This window comes from Hyperolius riggenbachi, chromosome 4 (assembly GCF_040937935.1).
Source record: "Hyperolius riggenbachi isolate aHypRig1 chromosome 4, aHypRig1.pri, whole genome shotgun sequence".
In the NCBI taxonomy this organism is placed as follows: Eukaryota; Metazoa; Chordata; class Amphibia; order Anura; family Hyperoliidae; genus Hyperolius; species Hyperolius riggenbachi.
The window spans coordinates 7,953,332-7,966,348 of NC_090649.1; the positions used below are offsets into that span (position 1 = coordinate 7,953,332).

A 13,017-nucleotide genomic window follows, 5' to 3' on the forward strand; every position below is an offset into this window, starting at 1 on the left:
TCCACATCTGTCCTGATCAAGCTAACACGCTACTTTGGACTAACTCCAGCTCTTTTGCTTGGAGACAACTGGATCAAGAGGAGTAGGCAGACTAATGTGAGTTTTGTCAAGGTGCAGCTAGCATTGGAGGCCAAAAATCTTCTTTAGAAAGGAGGGGAATAGACCACTTTATGGAACAAAAAGCATCGCTGTTTCTGCCCAGTTTCGAGCTGGGGACCTTTTGCGTGTAAAGGAAACGTGATAACCACTACACTACAGAAACCTCCGGTGGAAACTGATTGCAATTTTGCTACCAAGAAGAAAGCAGTGCTCGCATAGGAACATAGACAACTGGCATATTGGGAACTAATACTCAAAAGAACCTTCCACATGAGAAAGGGAGCAATAAAGTAGCTATGAGAGGTAACAACATCTAAAATGTTGGGCTTAGGTCAATAGAGTATGCTTGAGTAAAAAAAAAGGCATTCGGGAATAGAAAGGTGGGGAGGGGAAAGACAACCATGGCATGCAGCAAAATATCATAAGTCTTAACTACTGGGAATGCCTGAACTTTGCAGATGATGCGACGGCAACCAAAGTGGCAGTACTTGGAGAAGGGCTGGATAGGAAGAAGACAAGGGAGGTTGGAGTCAAAGGCAAATTCCAGGCAATATAAACTTACAAAGCAGGTGGTAGGACAGTTCTACTTCTAGATAGTGCAGTATCTAGGGAGAAGGAAAAGAGACAAAGCTTGGTGTTTTGCAAGTTGAGTTTTAGATCTCTCTTAGATGGATATGCATGTAGGGATGGCTGAGAGGCAGTCTGAAAGAGGCTATTAGCAGTTGCCTGAGAAAGTGAGTGAAGAAAAGACACTGGCCAGTCACATTGAGGGCCAGCTTGCAAGCGTATGGAGCAAGGGAAGGAGGAGTGCTTTGGATGGCAAAAAGTTAAAGATAGACACTGTTTCTGTCCGGTTTCGAACCGGGAACTTTTTGCGTGTGAGCCGAACGTGATAACCACTACACTACAGAAACCAGACACTTCTTGCTTGTCCTGGAGCCCCGAAAGAGGAAAAGTAGAGCTTTTCATGAATATGATTAAGCCAGACAGGTAAAGACTCATGCATGCGTAAGTGGAGCCTGCGTGAAAAGGAAAGAAGACCAGAGAAAAAGCCATGTTTCTGCCCAGTTTCGAACTGGGGACCTTTCGCGTGTTAGGCGAACGTGATAACTACTACACTACAGAAACCACCTACACTTCTCAGGGTGTACCCACAAGCGGCTCATTTTACCCAAGCAAAGCTTGTTTTAACCACGTGCAGCTCATTTTAACCACACGCAGCTCATTTTAACTACACGCAACAACTAGGATCCACATCTGTCCTGATCAAGCTAACACGCTACTTTGGACTAACTCCAGCTCTTTTGCTTGGAGACAACTGGATCAAGAGGAGTAGGCAGACTAATGTGAGTTTTGTCAAGGTGCAGCTAGCATTGGAGGCCAAAAATCTTCTTTAGAAAGGAGGGGAATAGACCACTTTATGGAACAAAAAGCATCGCTGTTTCTGCCCAGTTTCGAGCTGGGGACCTTTTGCGTGTAAAGGAAACGTGATAACCACTACACTACAGAAACCTCCGGTGGAAACTGATTGCAATTTTGCTACCAAGAAGAAAGCAGTGCTCGCATAGGAACATAGACAACTGGCATATTGGGAACTAATACTCAAAAGAACCTTCCACATGAGAAAGGGAGCAATAAAGTAGCTATGAGAGGTAACAACATCTAAAATGTTGGGCTTAGGTCAATAGAGTATGCTTGAGTAAAAAAAAAAGGCATTCGGGAATAGAAAGGTGGGGAGGGGAAAGACAACCATGGCATGCAGCAAAATATCATAAGTCTTAACTACTGGGAATGCCTGAACTTTGCAGATGATGCGACGGCAACCAAAGTGGCAGTACTTGGAGAAGGGCTGGATAGGAAGAAGACAAGGGAGGTTGGAGTCAAAGGCAAATTCCAGGCAATATAAACTTACAAAGCAGGTGGTAGGACAGTTCTACTTCTAGATAGTGCAGTATCTAGGGAGAAGGAAAAGAGACAAAGCTTGGTGTTTTGCAAGTTGAGTTTTAGATCTCTCTTAGATGGATATGCATGTAGGGATGGCTGAGAGGCAGTCTGAAAGAGGCTATTAGCAGTTGCCTGAGAAAGTGAGTGAAGAAAAGACACTGGCCAGTCACATTGAGGGCCAGCTTGCAAGCGTATGGAGCAAGGGAAGGAGGAGTGCTTTGGATGGCAAAAGTTAAAGGTAGACACTGTTTCTGCCCAGTTTCGAACCGGGGACCTTTCGCGTGTGAGGCGAATGTGATAACCACTACACTACAGAAACCAGACACTTCTTGCTTGTCCTGGAGCCCCGAAAGAGGAAAAGTAGAGCTTTTCATGAATATGATTAAGCCAGACAGGTAAAGACTCATGCATGCGTAAGTGGAGCCTGCGTGAAAAGGAAAGAAGACCAGAGAAAAAGCCATGTTTCTGCCCAGTTTCGAACTGGGGACCTTTCGCGTGTTAGGCAAATGTGATAACCACTACACTACAGAAACCACCTACACTTCTCAGGGTGTACCCACAAGCGGCTCATTTTACCCAAGCAAAGCTTGTTTTAACCACGTGCAGCTCATTTTAACCACACGCAGCTCATTTTAACTACACGCAACAACTAGGATCCACATCTGTCCTGATCAAGCTAACACGCTACTTTGGACTAACTCCAGCTCTTTTGCTTGGAGACAACTGGATCAAGAGGAGTAGGCAGACTAATGTGAGTTTTGTCAAGGTGCAGCTAGCATTGGAGGCCAAAAATCTTCTTTAGAAAGGAGGGGAATAGACCACTTTATGGAACAAAAAGCATCGCTGTTTCTGCCCAGTTTCGAGCTGGGGACCTTTTGCGTGTAAAGGAAACGTGATAACCACTACACTACAGAAACCTCCGGTGGAAACTGATTGCAATTTTGCTACCAAGAAGAAAGCAGTGCTCGCATAGGAACATAGACAACTGGCATATTGGGAACTAATACTCAAAAGAACCTTCCACATGAGAAAGGGAGCAATAAAGTAGCTATGAGAGGTAACAACATCTAAAATGTTGGGCTTAGGTCAATAGAGTATGCTTGAGTAAAAAAAAAGGCATTCGGGAATAGAAAGGTGGGGAGGGGAAAGACAACCATGGCATGCAGCAAAATATCATAAGTCTTAACTACTGGGAAAGCCTGAACTTTGCAGATGATGCGACGGCAACCAAAGTGGCAGTACTTGGAGAAGGGCTGGATAGGAAGAAGACAAGGGAGGTTGGAGTCAAAGGCAAATTCCAGGCAATATAAACTTACAAAGCAGGTGGTAGGACAGTTCTACTTCTAGATAGTGCAGTATCTAGGGAGAAGGAAAAGAGACAAAGCTTGGTGTTTTGCAAGTTGAGTTTTAGATCTCTCTTAGATGGATATGCATGTAGGGATGGCTGAGAGGCAGTCTGAAAGAGGCTATTAGCAGTTGCCTGAGAAAGTGAGTGAAGAAAAGACACTGGCCAGTCACATTGAGGGCCAGCTTGCAAGCGTATGGAGCAAGGGAAGGAGGAGTGCTTTGGATGGCAAAAAGTTAAAGATAGACACTGTTTCTGCCCGGTTTCGAACCAGGGACCTTTCGCGTGTGAGGCGAACGTGATAACCACTACACTACAGAAACCAGACACTTCTTGCTTGTCCTGGAGCCCCGAAAGAGGAAAAGTAGAGCTTTTCATGAATATGATTAAGCCAGACAGGTAAAGACTCATGCATGCGTAAGTGGAGCCTGCGTGAAAAGGAAAGAAGACCAGAGAAAAAGCCATGTTTCTGCCCAGTTTCGAACTGGGGACCTTTCGCGTGTTAGGCGAACGTGATAACCACTACACTACAGAAACCACCTACACTTCTCAGGGTGTACCCACAAGCGGCTCATTTTACCCAAGCAAAGCTTGTTTTAACCACGTGCAGCTCATTTTAACCACACGCAGCTCATTTTAACTACACGCAACAACTAGGATCCACATCTGTCCTGATCAAGCTAACACGCTACTTTGGACTAACTCCAGCTCTTTTGCTTGGAGACAACTGGATCAAGAGGAGTAGGCAGACTAATGTGAGTTTTGTCAAGGTGCAGCTAGCATTGGAGGCCAAAAATCTTCTTTAGAAAGGAGGGGAATAGACTACTTTATGGAACAAAAAGCATCGCTGTTTCTGCCCAGTTTCGAGCTGGGGACCTTTTGCGTGTAAAGGAAACGTGATAACCACTACACTACAGAAACCTCCGGTGGAAACTGATTGCAATTTTGCTACCAAGAAGAAAGCAGTGCTCGCATAGGAACATAGACAACTGGCATATTGGGAACTAATACTCAAAAGAACCTTCCACATGAGAAAGGGAGCAATAAAGTAGCTATGAGAGGTAACAACATCTAAAATGTTGGGCTTAGGTCAATAGAGTATGCTTGAGTAAAAAAAAAGGCATTCGGGAATAGAAAGGTGGGGAGGGGAAAGACAACCATGGCATGCAGCAAAATATCATAAGTCTTAACTACTGGGAATGCCTGAACTTTGCAGATGATGCGACGGCAACCAAAGTGGCAGTACTTGGAGAAGGGCTGGATAGGAAGAAGACAAGGGAGGTTGGAGTCAAAGGCAAATTCCAGGCAATATAAACTTACAAAGCAGGTGGTAGGACAGTTCTACTTCTAGATAGTGCAGTATCTAGGGAGAAGGAAAAGAGACAAAGCTTGGTGTTTTGCAAGTTGAGTTTTAGATCTCTCTTAGATGGATATGCATGTAGGGATGGCTGAGAGGCAGTCTGAAAGAGGCTATTAGCAGTTGCCTGAGAAAGTGAGTGAAGAAAAGACACTGGCCAGTCACATTGAGGGCCAGCTTGCAAGCGTATGGAGCAAGGGAAGGAGGAGTGCTTTGGATGGCAAAAGTTAAAGGTAGACACTGTTTCTGCCCAGTTTCGAACCGGGGACCTTTCGCGTGTGAGGCGAACGTGATAACCACTACACTACAGAAACCAGACACTTCTTGCTTGTCCTGGAGCCCCGAAAGAGGAAAAGTAGAGCTTTTCATGAATATGATTAAGCCAGACAGGTAAAGACTCATGCATGCGTAAGTGGAGCCTGCGTGAAAAGGAAAGAAGACCAGAGAAAAAGCCATGTTTCTGCCCAGTTTCGAACTGGGGACCTTTCGCGTGTTAGGCGAATGTGATAACCACTACACTACAGAAACCACCTACACTTCTCAGGGTGTACCCACAAGCGGCTCATTTTACCCAAGCAAAGCTTGTTTTAACCACGTGCAGCTCATTTTAACCACACGCAGCTCATTTTAACTACACGCAACAACTAGGATCCACATCTGTCCTGATCAAGCTAACACGCTACTTTGGACTAACTCCAGCTCTTTTGCTTGGAGACAACTGGATCAAGAGGAGTAGGCAGACTAATGTGAGTTTTGTCAAGGTGCAGCTAGCATTGGAGGCCAAAAATCTTCTTTAGAAAGGAGGGGAATAGACCACTTTATGGAACAAAAAGCATCGCTGTTTCTGCCCAGTTTCGAGCTGGGGACCTTTTGCGTGTAAAGGAAACGTGATAACCACTACACTACAGAAACCTCCGGTGGAAACTGATTGCAATTTTGCTACCAAGAAGAAAGCAGTGCTCGCATAGGAACATAGACAACTGGCATATTGGGAACTAATACTCAAAAGAACCTTCCACATGAGAAAGGGAGCAATAAAGTAGCTATGAGAGGTAACAACATCTAAAATGTTGGGCTTAGGTCAATAGAGTATGCTTGAGTAAAAAAAAAGGCATTCGGGAATAGAAAGGTGGGGAGGGGAAAGACAACCATGGCATGCAGCAAAATATCATAAGTCTTAACTACTGGGAAAGCCTGAACTTTGCAGATGATGCGACGGCAACCAAAGTGGCAGTACTTGGAGAAGGGCTGGATAGGAAGAAGACAAGGGAGGTTGGAGTCAAAGGCAAATTCCAGGCAATATAAACTTACAAAGCAGGTGGTAGGACAGTTCTACTTCTAGATAGTGCAGTATCTAGGGAGAAGGAAAAGAGACAAAGCTTGGTGTTTTGCAAGTTGAGTTTTAGATCTCTCTTAGATGGATATGCATGTAGGGATGGCTGAGAGGCAGTCTGAAAGAGGCTATTAGCAGTTGCCTGAGAAAGTGAGTGAAGAAAAGACACTGGCCAGTCACATTGAGGGCCAGCTTGCAAGCGTATGGAGCAAGGGAAGGAGGAGTGCTTTGGATGGCAAAAAGGTAAAGATAGACACTGTTTCTGCCCGGTTTCGAACCGGGGACCTTTCGCGTGTGAGGCGAACGTGATAACCCCTACACTACAGAAACCAGACACTTCTTGCTTGTCCTGGAGCCCCGAAAGAGGAAAAGTAGAGCTTTTCATGAATATGATTAAGCCAGACAGGTAAAGACTCATGCATGCGTAAGTGGAGCCTGCGTGAAAAGGAAAGAAGACCAGAGAAAAAGCCATGTTTCTGCCCAGTTTCGAACTGGGGACCTTTCGCGTGTTAGGCGAACGTGATAACCACTACACTACAGAAACCACCTACACTTCTCAGGGTGTACCCACAAGCGGCTCATTTTACCCAAGCAAAGCTTGTTTTAACCACGTGCAGCTCATTTTAACCACACGCAGCTCATTTTAACTACACGCAACAACTAGGATCCACATCTGTCCTGATCAAGCTAACACGCTACTTTGGACTAACTCCAGCTCTTTTGCTTGGAGACAACTGGATCAAGAGGAGTAGGCAGACTAATGTGAGTTTTGTCAAGGTGCAGCTAGCATTGGAGGCCAAAAATCTTCTTTAGAAAGGAGGGGAATAGACTACTTTATGGAACAAAAAGCATCGCTGTTTCTGCCCAGTTTCGAGCTGGGGACCTTTTGCGTGTAAAGGAAACGTGATAACCACTACACTACAGAAACCTCCGGTGGAAACTGATTGCAATTTTGCTACCAAGAAGAAAGCAGTGCTCGCATAGGCACATAGACAACTGGCATATTGGGAACTAATACTCAAAAGAACCTTCCACATGAGAAAGGGAGCAATAAAGTAGCTATGAGAGGTAACAACATCTAAAATGTTGGGCTTAGGTCAATAGAGTATGCTTGAGTAAAAAAAAAGGCATTCGGGAATAGAAAGGTGGGGAGGGGAAAGACAACCATGGCATGCAGCAAAATATCATAAGTCTTAACTACTGGGAAAGCCTGAACTTTGCAGATGATGCAACGGCAACCAAAGTGGCAGTACTTGGAGAAGGGCTGGATAGGAAGAAGACAAGGGAGGTTGGAGTCAAAGGCAAATTCCAGGCAATATAAACTTACAAAGCAGGTGGTAGGACAGTTCTACTTCTAGATAGTGCAGTATCTAGGGAGAAGGAAAAGAGACAAAGCTTGGTGTTTTGCAAGTTGAGTTTTAGATCTCTCTTAGATGGATATGCATGTAGGGATGGCTGAGAGGCAGTCTGAAAGAGGCTATTAGCAGTTGCCTGAGAAAGTGAGTGAAGAAAAGACACTGGCCAGTCACATTGAGGGCCAGCTTGCAAGCGTATGGAGCAAGGGAAGGAGGAGTGCTTTGGATGGCAAAAAGTTAAAGGTAGACACTGTTTCTGCCCGGTTTCGAACCGGGGACCTTTCGCGTGTGAGGCGAACGTGATAACCACTACACTACAGAAACCAGACACTTCTTGCTTGTCCTGGAGCCCCGAAAGAGGAAAAGTAGAGCTTTTCATGAATATGATTAAGCCAGACAGGTAAAGACTCATGCATGCGTAAGTGGAGCCTGCGTGAAAAGGAAAGAAGACCAGAGAAAAAGCCATGTTTCTGCCCAGTTTCGAACTGGGGACCTTTCGCGTGTTAGGCGAACGTGATAACCACTACACTACAGAAACCACCTACACTTCTCAGGGTGTACCCACAAGCGGCTCATTTTACCCAAGCAAAGCTTGTTTTAACCACGTGCAGCTCATTTTAACCACACGCAGCTCATTTTAACTACACGCAACAACTAGGATCCACATCTGTCCTGATCAAGCTAACACGCTACTTTGGACTAACTCCAGCTCTTTTGCTTGGAGACAACTGGATCAAGAGGAGTAGGCAGACTAATGTGAGTTTTGTCAAGGTGCAGCTAGCATTGGAGGCCAAAAATCTTCTTTAGAAAGGAGGGGAATAGACTACTTTATGGAACAAAAAGCATCGCTGTTTCTGCCCAGTTTCGAGCTGGGGACCTTTTGCGTGTAAAGGAAACGTGATAACCACTACACTACAGAAACCTCCGGTGGAAACTGATTGCAATTTTGCTACCAAGAAGAAAGCAGTGCTCGCATAGGAACATAGACAACTGGCATATTGGGAACTAATACTCAAAAGAACCTTCCACATGAGAAAGGGAGCAATAAAGTAGCTATGAGAGGTAACAACATCTAAAATGTTGGGCTTAGGTCAATAGAGTATGCTTGAGTAAAAAAAAAGGCATTCGGGAATAGAAAGGTGGGGAGGGGAAAGACAACCATGGCATGCAGCAAAATATCATAAGTCTTAACTACTGGGAAAGCCTGAACTTTGCAGATGATGCAACGGCAACCAAAGTGGCAGTACTTGGAGAAGGGCTGGATAGGAAGAAGACAAGGGAGGTTGGAGTCAAAGGCAAATTCCAGGCAATATAAACTTACAAAGCAGGTGGTAGGACAGTTCTACTTCTAGATAGTGCAGTATCTAGGGAGAAGGAAAAGAGACAAAGCTTGGTGTTTTGCAAGTTGAGTTTTAGATCTCTCTTAGATGGATATGCATGTAGGGATGGCTGAGAGGCAGTCTGAAAGAGGCTATTAGCAGTTGCCTGAGAAAGTGAGTGAAGAAAAGACACTGGCCAGTCACATTGAGGGCCAGCTTGCAAGCGTATGGAGCAAGGGAAGGAGGAGTGCTTTGGATGGCAAAAAGTTAAAGGTAGACACTGTTTCTGCCCGGTTTCGAACCGGGGACCTTTCGCGTGTGAGGCGAACGTGATAACCACTACACTACAGAAACCAGACACTTCTTGCTTGTCCTGGAGCCCCGAAAGAGGAAAAGTAGAGCTTTTCATGAATATGATTAAGCCAGACAGGTAAAGACTCATGCATGCGTAAGTGGAGCCTGCGTGAAAAGGAAAGAAGACCAGAGAAAAAGCCATGTTTCTGCCCAGTTTCGAACTGGGGACCTTTCGCGTGTTAGGCGAACGTGATAACCACTACACTACAGAAACCACCTACACTTCTCAGGGTGTACCCACAAGCGGCTCATTTTACCCAAGCAAAGCTTGTTTTAACCACGTGCAGCTCATTTTAACCACACGCAGCTCATTTTAACTACACGCAACAACTAGGATCCACATCTGTCCTGATCAAGCTAACACGCTACTTTGGACTAACTCCAGCTCTTTTGCTTGGAGACAACTGGATCAAGAGGAGTAGGCAGACTAATGTGAGTTTTGTCAAGGTGCAGCTAGCATTGGAGGCCAAAAATCTTCTTTAGAAAGGAGGGGAATAGACTACTTTATGGAACAAAAAGCATCGCTGTTTCTGCCCAGTTTCGAGCTGGGGACCTTTTGCGTGTAAAGGAAACGTGATAACCACTACACTACAGAAACCTCCGGTGGAAACTGATTGCAATTTTGCTACCAAGAAGAAAGCAGTGCTCGCATAGGAACATAGACAACTGGCATATTGGGAACTAATACTCAAAAGAACCTTCCACATGAGAAAGGGAGCAATAAAGTAGCTATGAGAGGTAACAACATCTAAAATGTTGGGCTTAGGTCAATAGAGTATGCTTGAGTAAAAAAAAAGGCATTCGGGAATAGAAAGGTGGGGAGGGGAAAGACAACCATGGCATGCAGCAAAATATCATAAGTCTTAACTACTGGGAAAGCCTGAACTTTGCAGATGATGCAACGGCAACCAAAGTGTCAGTACTTGGAGAAGGGCTGGATAGGAAGAAGACAAGGGAGGTTGGAGTCAAAGGCAAACTCCAGGCAATATAAACTTACAAAGCAGGTGGTAGGACAGTTCTACTTCTAGATAGTGCAGTATCTAGGGAGAAGGAAAAGAGACAAAGCTTGGTGTTTTGCAAGTTGAGTTTTAGATCTCTCTTAGATGGATATGCATGTAGGGATGGCTGAGAGGCAGTCTGAAAGAGGCTATTAGCAGTTGCCTGAGAAAGTGAGTGAAGAAAAGACACTGGCCAGTCACATTGAGGGCCAGCTTGCAAGAGTATGGAGCAAGGGAAGGAGGAGTGCTTTGGATGGCAAAAAGTTAAAGGTAGACACTGTTTCTGCCCGGTTTCAAACCGGGGACCTTTCGCGTGTGAGGCGAACGTGATAACCACTACACTACAGAAACCAGACACTTCTTGCTTGTCCTGGAGCCCCGAAAGAGGAAAAGTAGAGCTTTTCATGAATATCATTAAGCCAGACAGGTAAAGACTCATGCATGCGTAAGTGGAGCCTGCGTGAAAAGGAAAGAAGACCAGAGAAAAAGCCATGTTTCTGCCCAGTTTCGAACTGGGGACCTTTCGCATGTTAGGCGAACGTGATAACCACTACTCTACAGAAACAACCTACACTTCTCAGGGTGTACCCACAAGCGGCTCATTTTACCCAAGCAAAGCTTGTTTTAACCACGTGCAGCTCATTTTAACCACATGCAGCTCATTTTAACCACACGCAACAACTAGGATCCACATCTGTCCTGATCAAGCTAACACGCTACTTTGGACTAACTCCAGCTCTTTTGCTTGGAGACAACTGGATCAAGAGGAGTAGGCAGACTAATGTGAGTTTTGTCAAGGTGCAGCTAGCATTGGAGGCCAAAAATCTTCTTTAGAAAGGAGGGGAATAGACCACTTTATGGAACAAAAAGCATCGCTGTTTCTGCCCAGTTTCGAGCCTGGGACCTTTTGCGTGTAAAGCAAACGTGATAACCACTACACTACAGAAACCTCTGGTGGAAACTGATTGCAATTTTGCTACCAAGAAGAAAGCAGTGCTCGCATAGGAACATAGACAACTGGCATATTGGGAACTAATACTCAAAAGAACCTTCCACATGAGAAAGGGAGCAATAAAGTAGCTATGAGAGGTAACAACATCTAAAATGTTGGGCTTAGGTCAATAGAGTATGCTTGAGTAAAAAAAAAGGCATTCGGGAATAGAAAGGTGGGGAGGGGAAAGACAACCATGGCATGCAGCAAAATATCATAAGTCTTAACTACTGGGAAAGCCTGAACTTTGCAGATGATGCGACGGCAACCAAAGTGGCAGTACTTGGAGAAGGGCTGGATAGGAAGAAGACAAGGGAGGTTGGAGTCAAAGGCAAATTCCAGGCAATATAAACTTACAAAGCAGGTGGTAGGACAGTTCTACTTCTAGATAGTGCAGTATCTAGTGAGAAGGAAAAGAGACAAAGCTTGGTGTTTTGCAATTTGAGTTTTAGATCTCTCTTAGATGGATATGCATGTAGGGATGGCTGAGAGGCAGTCTGAAAGAGGCTATTAGCAGTTGCCTGAGAAAGTGAGTGAAGAAAAGACACTGGCCAGTCACATTAAGGGCCAGCTTGCAAGCGTATGGAGCAAGGGAAGGAGGAGTGCTTTGGATGGCAAAAAGTTAAAGGTAGACACTGTTTCTGCCCGGTTTCGAACCGGGGACCTCTCACGCGTGAGGCGAACGTGATAACCACTACACTACAGAAACCAGACACTTCTTGCTTGTCCTGTAGCCCCGAAAGAGGAAAAGTAGAGCTTTTCATGAATATCATTAAGCCAGACAGGTAAAGACTCATGCATGCGTAAGTGGAGCCTGCGTGAAAAGGAAAGAAGACCAGAGAAAAAGCCATGTTTCTGCCCAGTTTCAAACTGGGGACCTTTCGCATGTTAGGCGAACGTGATAACCACTACACTACAGAAACAACCTACACTTCTCAGGGTGTACCCACAAGCGGCTCATTTTACCCAAGCAAAGCTTGTTTTAACCACGTGCAGCTCATTTTAACCACACGCAGCTCATTTTAACCACACGCAACAACTAGGATCCACATCTGTCCTGATCAAGCTAACACGCTACTTTGGACTAACTCCAGCTCTTTTGCTTGGAGACAACTGGATCAAGAGGAGTAGGCAGACTAATGTGAGTTTTGTCAAGGTGCAGCTAGCATTGGAGGCCAAAAATCTTCTTTAGAAAGGAGGGGAATAGACCACTTTATGGAACAAAAAGCATTGCTGTTTCTGCCCAGTTTCGAGCTGGGGACCTTTTGCGAGTAAAGCAAACGTGATAACCACTACACTACAGAAACCTCCGGTGGAAACTGATTGCAATTTTGCTACCAAGAAGAAAGCAGTGCTCGCATAGGAACATAGACAACTGGCATATTGGGAACTAATACTCAAAAGAACCTTCCACATGAGAAAGGGAGCAATAAAGTAGCTATGAGAGGTAACAACATCTAAAATGTTGGGCTTAGGTCAATAGAGTATGCTTGAGTAAAAAAAAAGGCATTCGGGAATAGAAAGGTGGTGAGGGGAAAGACAACCATGGCATGCAGCAAAATATCATAAGTCTTAACTACTGGGAAAGCCTGAACTTTGCAGATGATGCGACGGCAACCAAAGTGGCAGTACTTGGAGAAGGGCTGGATAGGAAGAAGACAAGGGAGGTTGGAGTCAAAGGCAAATTCCAGGCAATATAAACTTACAAAGCAGGTGGTAGGACAGTTCTACTTCTAGATAGTGCAGTATCTAGGGAGAAGGAAAAGAGACAAAGCTTGGTGTTTTGCAAGTTGAGTTTTAGATCTCTCTTAGATGGATATGCATGTAGGGATGGCTGAGAGGCAGTCTGAAAGAGGCTATTAGCAGTTGCCTGAGAAAGTGAGTGAAGAAAAGACACTGGCCAGTCACATTGAGGGCCAGCT

At 45.0% G+C, this 13,017-nt stretch overlaps 27 non-coding genes across 27 annotated transcripts; all 27 read right to left on the minus strand.

Annotated features, from left to right (window-relative positions):
* Positions 1 to 189: 189 nt before the first annotated feature.
* TRNAV-UAC (transfer RNA valine (anticodon UAC)) lies at positions 190 to 262 on the minus strand. Its single transcript has one exon. It is a non-coding gene; the product is annotated as a tRNA-Val (tRNA).
* Positions 263 to 1,154: 892 nt separating this feature from the next.
* Positions 1,155 to 1,227, minus strand: TRNAV-AAC (transfer RNA valine (anticodon AAC)). Its single transcript has one exon. It is a non-coding gene; the product is annotated as a tRNA-Val (tRNA).
* Positions 1,228 to 1,538: 311 nt separating this feature from the next.
* On the minus strand, positions 1,539 to 1,611 carry TRNAV-UAC (transfer RNA valine (anticodon UAC)). Its single transcript has one exon. It is a non-coding gene; the product is annotated as a tRNA-Val (tRNA).
* A 678-nt stretch (positions 1,612 to 2,289) lies between these two features.
* TRNAV-CAC (transfer RNA valine (anticodon CAC)) lies at positions 2,290 to 2,362 on the minus strand. Its single transcript has one exon. It is a non-coding gene; the product is annotated as a tRNA-Val (tRNA).
* Positions 2,363 to 2,503: 141 nt separating this feature from the next.
* TRNAV-AAC (transfer RNA valine (anticodon AAC)) lies at positions 2,504 to 2,576 on the minus strand. Its single transcript has one exon. It is a non-coding gene; the product is annotated as a tRNA-Val (tRNA).
* Positions 2,577 to 2,887: 311 nt separating this feature from the next.
* On the minus strand, positions 2,888 to 2,960 carry TRNAV-UAC (transfer RNA valine (anticodon UAC)). The gene has a single exon. It is a non-coding gene; the product is annotated as a tRNA-Val (tRNA).
* A 678-nt stretch (positions 2,961 to 3,638) lies between these two features.
* On the minus strand, positions 3,639 to 3,711 carry TRNAV-CAC (transfer RNA valine (anticodon CAC)). Its single transcript has one exon. It is a non-coding gene; the product is annotated as a tRNA-Val (tRNA).
* A 141-nt stretch (positions 3,712 to 3,852) lies between these two features.
* Positions 3,853 to 3,925, minus strand: TRNAV-AAC (transfer RNA valine (anticodon AAC)). The gene has a single exon. It is a non-coding gene; the product is annotated as a tRNA-Val (tRNA).
* A 311-nt stretch (positions 3,926 to 4,236) lies between these two features.
* TRNAV-UAC (transfer RNA valine (anticodon UAC)) lies at positions 4,237 to 4,309 on the minus strand. The gene has a single exon. It is a non-coding gene; the product is annotated as a tRNA-Val (tRNA).
* Positions 4,310 to 4,986: 677 nt separating this feature from the next.
* On the minus strand, positions 4,987 to 5,059 carry TRNAV-CAC (transfer RNA valine (anticodon CAC)). Its single transcript has one exon. It is a non-coding gene; the product is annotated as a tRNA-Val (tRNA).
* A 141-nt stretch (positions 5,060 to 5,200) lies between these two features.
* TRNAV-AAC (transfer RNA valine (anticodon AAC)) lies at positions 5,201 to 5,273 on the minus strand. Its single transcript has one exon. It is a non-coding gene; the product is annotated as a tRNA-Val (tRNA).
* A 311-nt stretch (positions 5,274 to 5,584) lies between these two features.
* TRNAV-UAC (transfer RNA valine (anticodon UAC)) lies at positions 5,585 to 5,657 on the minus strand. The gene has a single exon. It is a non-coding gene; the product is annotated as a tRNA-Val (tRNA).
* A 678-nt stretch (positions 5,658 to 6,335) lies between these two features.
* Positions 6,336 to 6,408, minus strand: TRNAV-CAC (transfer RNA valine (anticodon CAC)). Its single transcript has one exon. It is a non-coding gene; the product is annotated as a tRNA-Val (tRNA).
* A 141-nt stretch (positions 6,409 to 6,549) lies between these two features.
* On the minus strand, positions 6,550 to 6,622 carry TRNAV-AAC (transfer RNA valine (anticodon AAC)). Its single transcript has one exon. It is a non-coding gene; the product is annotated as a tRNA-Val (tRNA).
* A 311-nt stretch (positions 6,623 to 6,933) lies between these two features.
* On the minus strand, positions 6,934 to 7,006 carry TRNAV-UAC (transfer RNA valine (anticodon UAC)). Its single transcript has one exon. It is a non-coding gene; the product is annotated as a tRNA-Val (tRNA).
* A 678-nt stretch (positions 7,007 to 7,684) lies between these two features.
* Positions 7,685 to 7,757, minus strand: TRNAV-CAC (transfer RNA valine (anticodon CAC)). The gene has a single exon. It is a non-coding gene; the product is annotated as a tRNA-Val (tRNA).
* Positions 7,758 to 7,898: 141 nt separating this feature from the next.
* TRNAV-AAC (transfer RNA valine (anticodon AAC)) lies at positions 7,899 to 7,971 on the minus strand. Its single transcript has one exon. It is a non-coding gene; the product is annotated as a tRNA-Val (tRNA).
* A 311-nt stretch (positions 7,972 to 8,282) lies between these two features.
* Positions 8,283 to 8,355, minus strand: TRNAV-UAC (transfer RNA valine (anticodon UAC)). The gene has a single exon. It is a non-coding gene; the product is annotated as a tRNA-Val (tRNA).
* A 678-nt stretch (positions 8,356 to 9,033) lies between these two features.
* Positions 9,034 to 9,106, minus strand: TRNAV-CAC (transfer RNA valine (anticodon CAC)). The gene has a single exon. It is a non-coding gene; the product is annotated as a tRNA-Val (tRNA).
* Positions 9,107 to 9,247: 141 nt separating this feature from the next.
* On the minus strand, positions 9,248 to 9,320 carry TRNAV-AAC (transfer RNA valine (anticodon AAC)). Its single transcript has one exon. It is a non-coding gene; the product is annotated as a tRNA-Val (tRNA).
* A 311-nt stretch (positions 9,321 to 9,631) lies between these two features.
* TRNAV-UAC (transfer RNA valine (anticodon UAC)) lies at positions 9,632 to 9,704 on the minus strand. Its single transcript has one exon. It is a non-coding gene; the product is annotated as a tRNA-Val (tRNA).
* A 678-nt stretch (positions 9,705 to 10,382) lies between these two features.
* On the minus strand, positions 10,383 to 10,455 carry TRNAV-CAC (transfer RNA valine (anticodon CAC)). The gene has a single exon. It is a non-coding gene; the product is annotated as a tRNA-Val (tRNA).
* A 141-nt stretch (positions 10,456 to 10,596) lies between these two features.
* Positions 10,597 to 10,669, minus strand: TRNAV-AAC (transfer RNA valine (anticodon AAC)). Its single transcript has one exon. It is a non-coding gene; the product is annotated as a tRNA-Val (tRNA).
* A 311-nt stretch (positions 10,670 to 10,980) lies between these two features.
* TRNAV-UAC (transfer RNA valine (anticodon UAC)) lies at positions 10,981 to 11,053 on the minus strand. Its single transcript has one exon. It is a non-coding gene; the product is annotated as a tRNA-Val (tRNA).
* A 678-nt stretch (positions 11,054 to 11,731) lies between these two features.
* TRNAV-CAC (transfer RNA valine (anticodon CAC)) lies at positions 11,732 to 11,804 on the minus strand. The gene has a single exon. It is a non-coding gene; the product is annotated as a tRNA-Val (tRNA).
* Positions 11,805 to 11,945: 141 nt separating this feature from the next.
* On the minus strand, positions 11,946 to 12,018 carry TRNAV-AAC (transfer RNA valine (anticodon AAC)). The gene has a single exon. It is a non-coding gene; the product is annotated as a tRNA-Val (tRNA).
* Positions 12,019 to 12,329: 311 nt separating this feature from the next.
* Positions 12,330 to 12,402, minus strand: TRNAV-UAC (transfer RNA valine (anticodon UAC)). Its single transcript has one exon. It is a non-coding gene; the product is annotated as a tRNA-Val (tRNA).
* Positions 12,403 to 13,017: the final 615 nt, after the last annotated feature.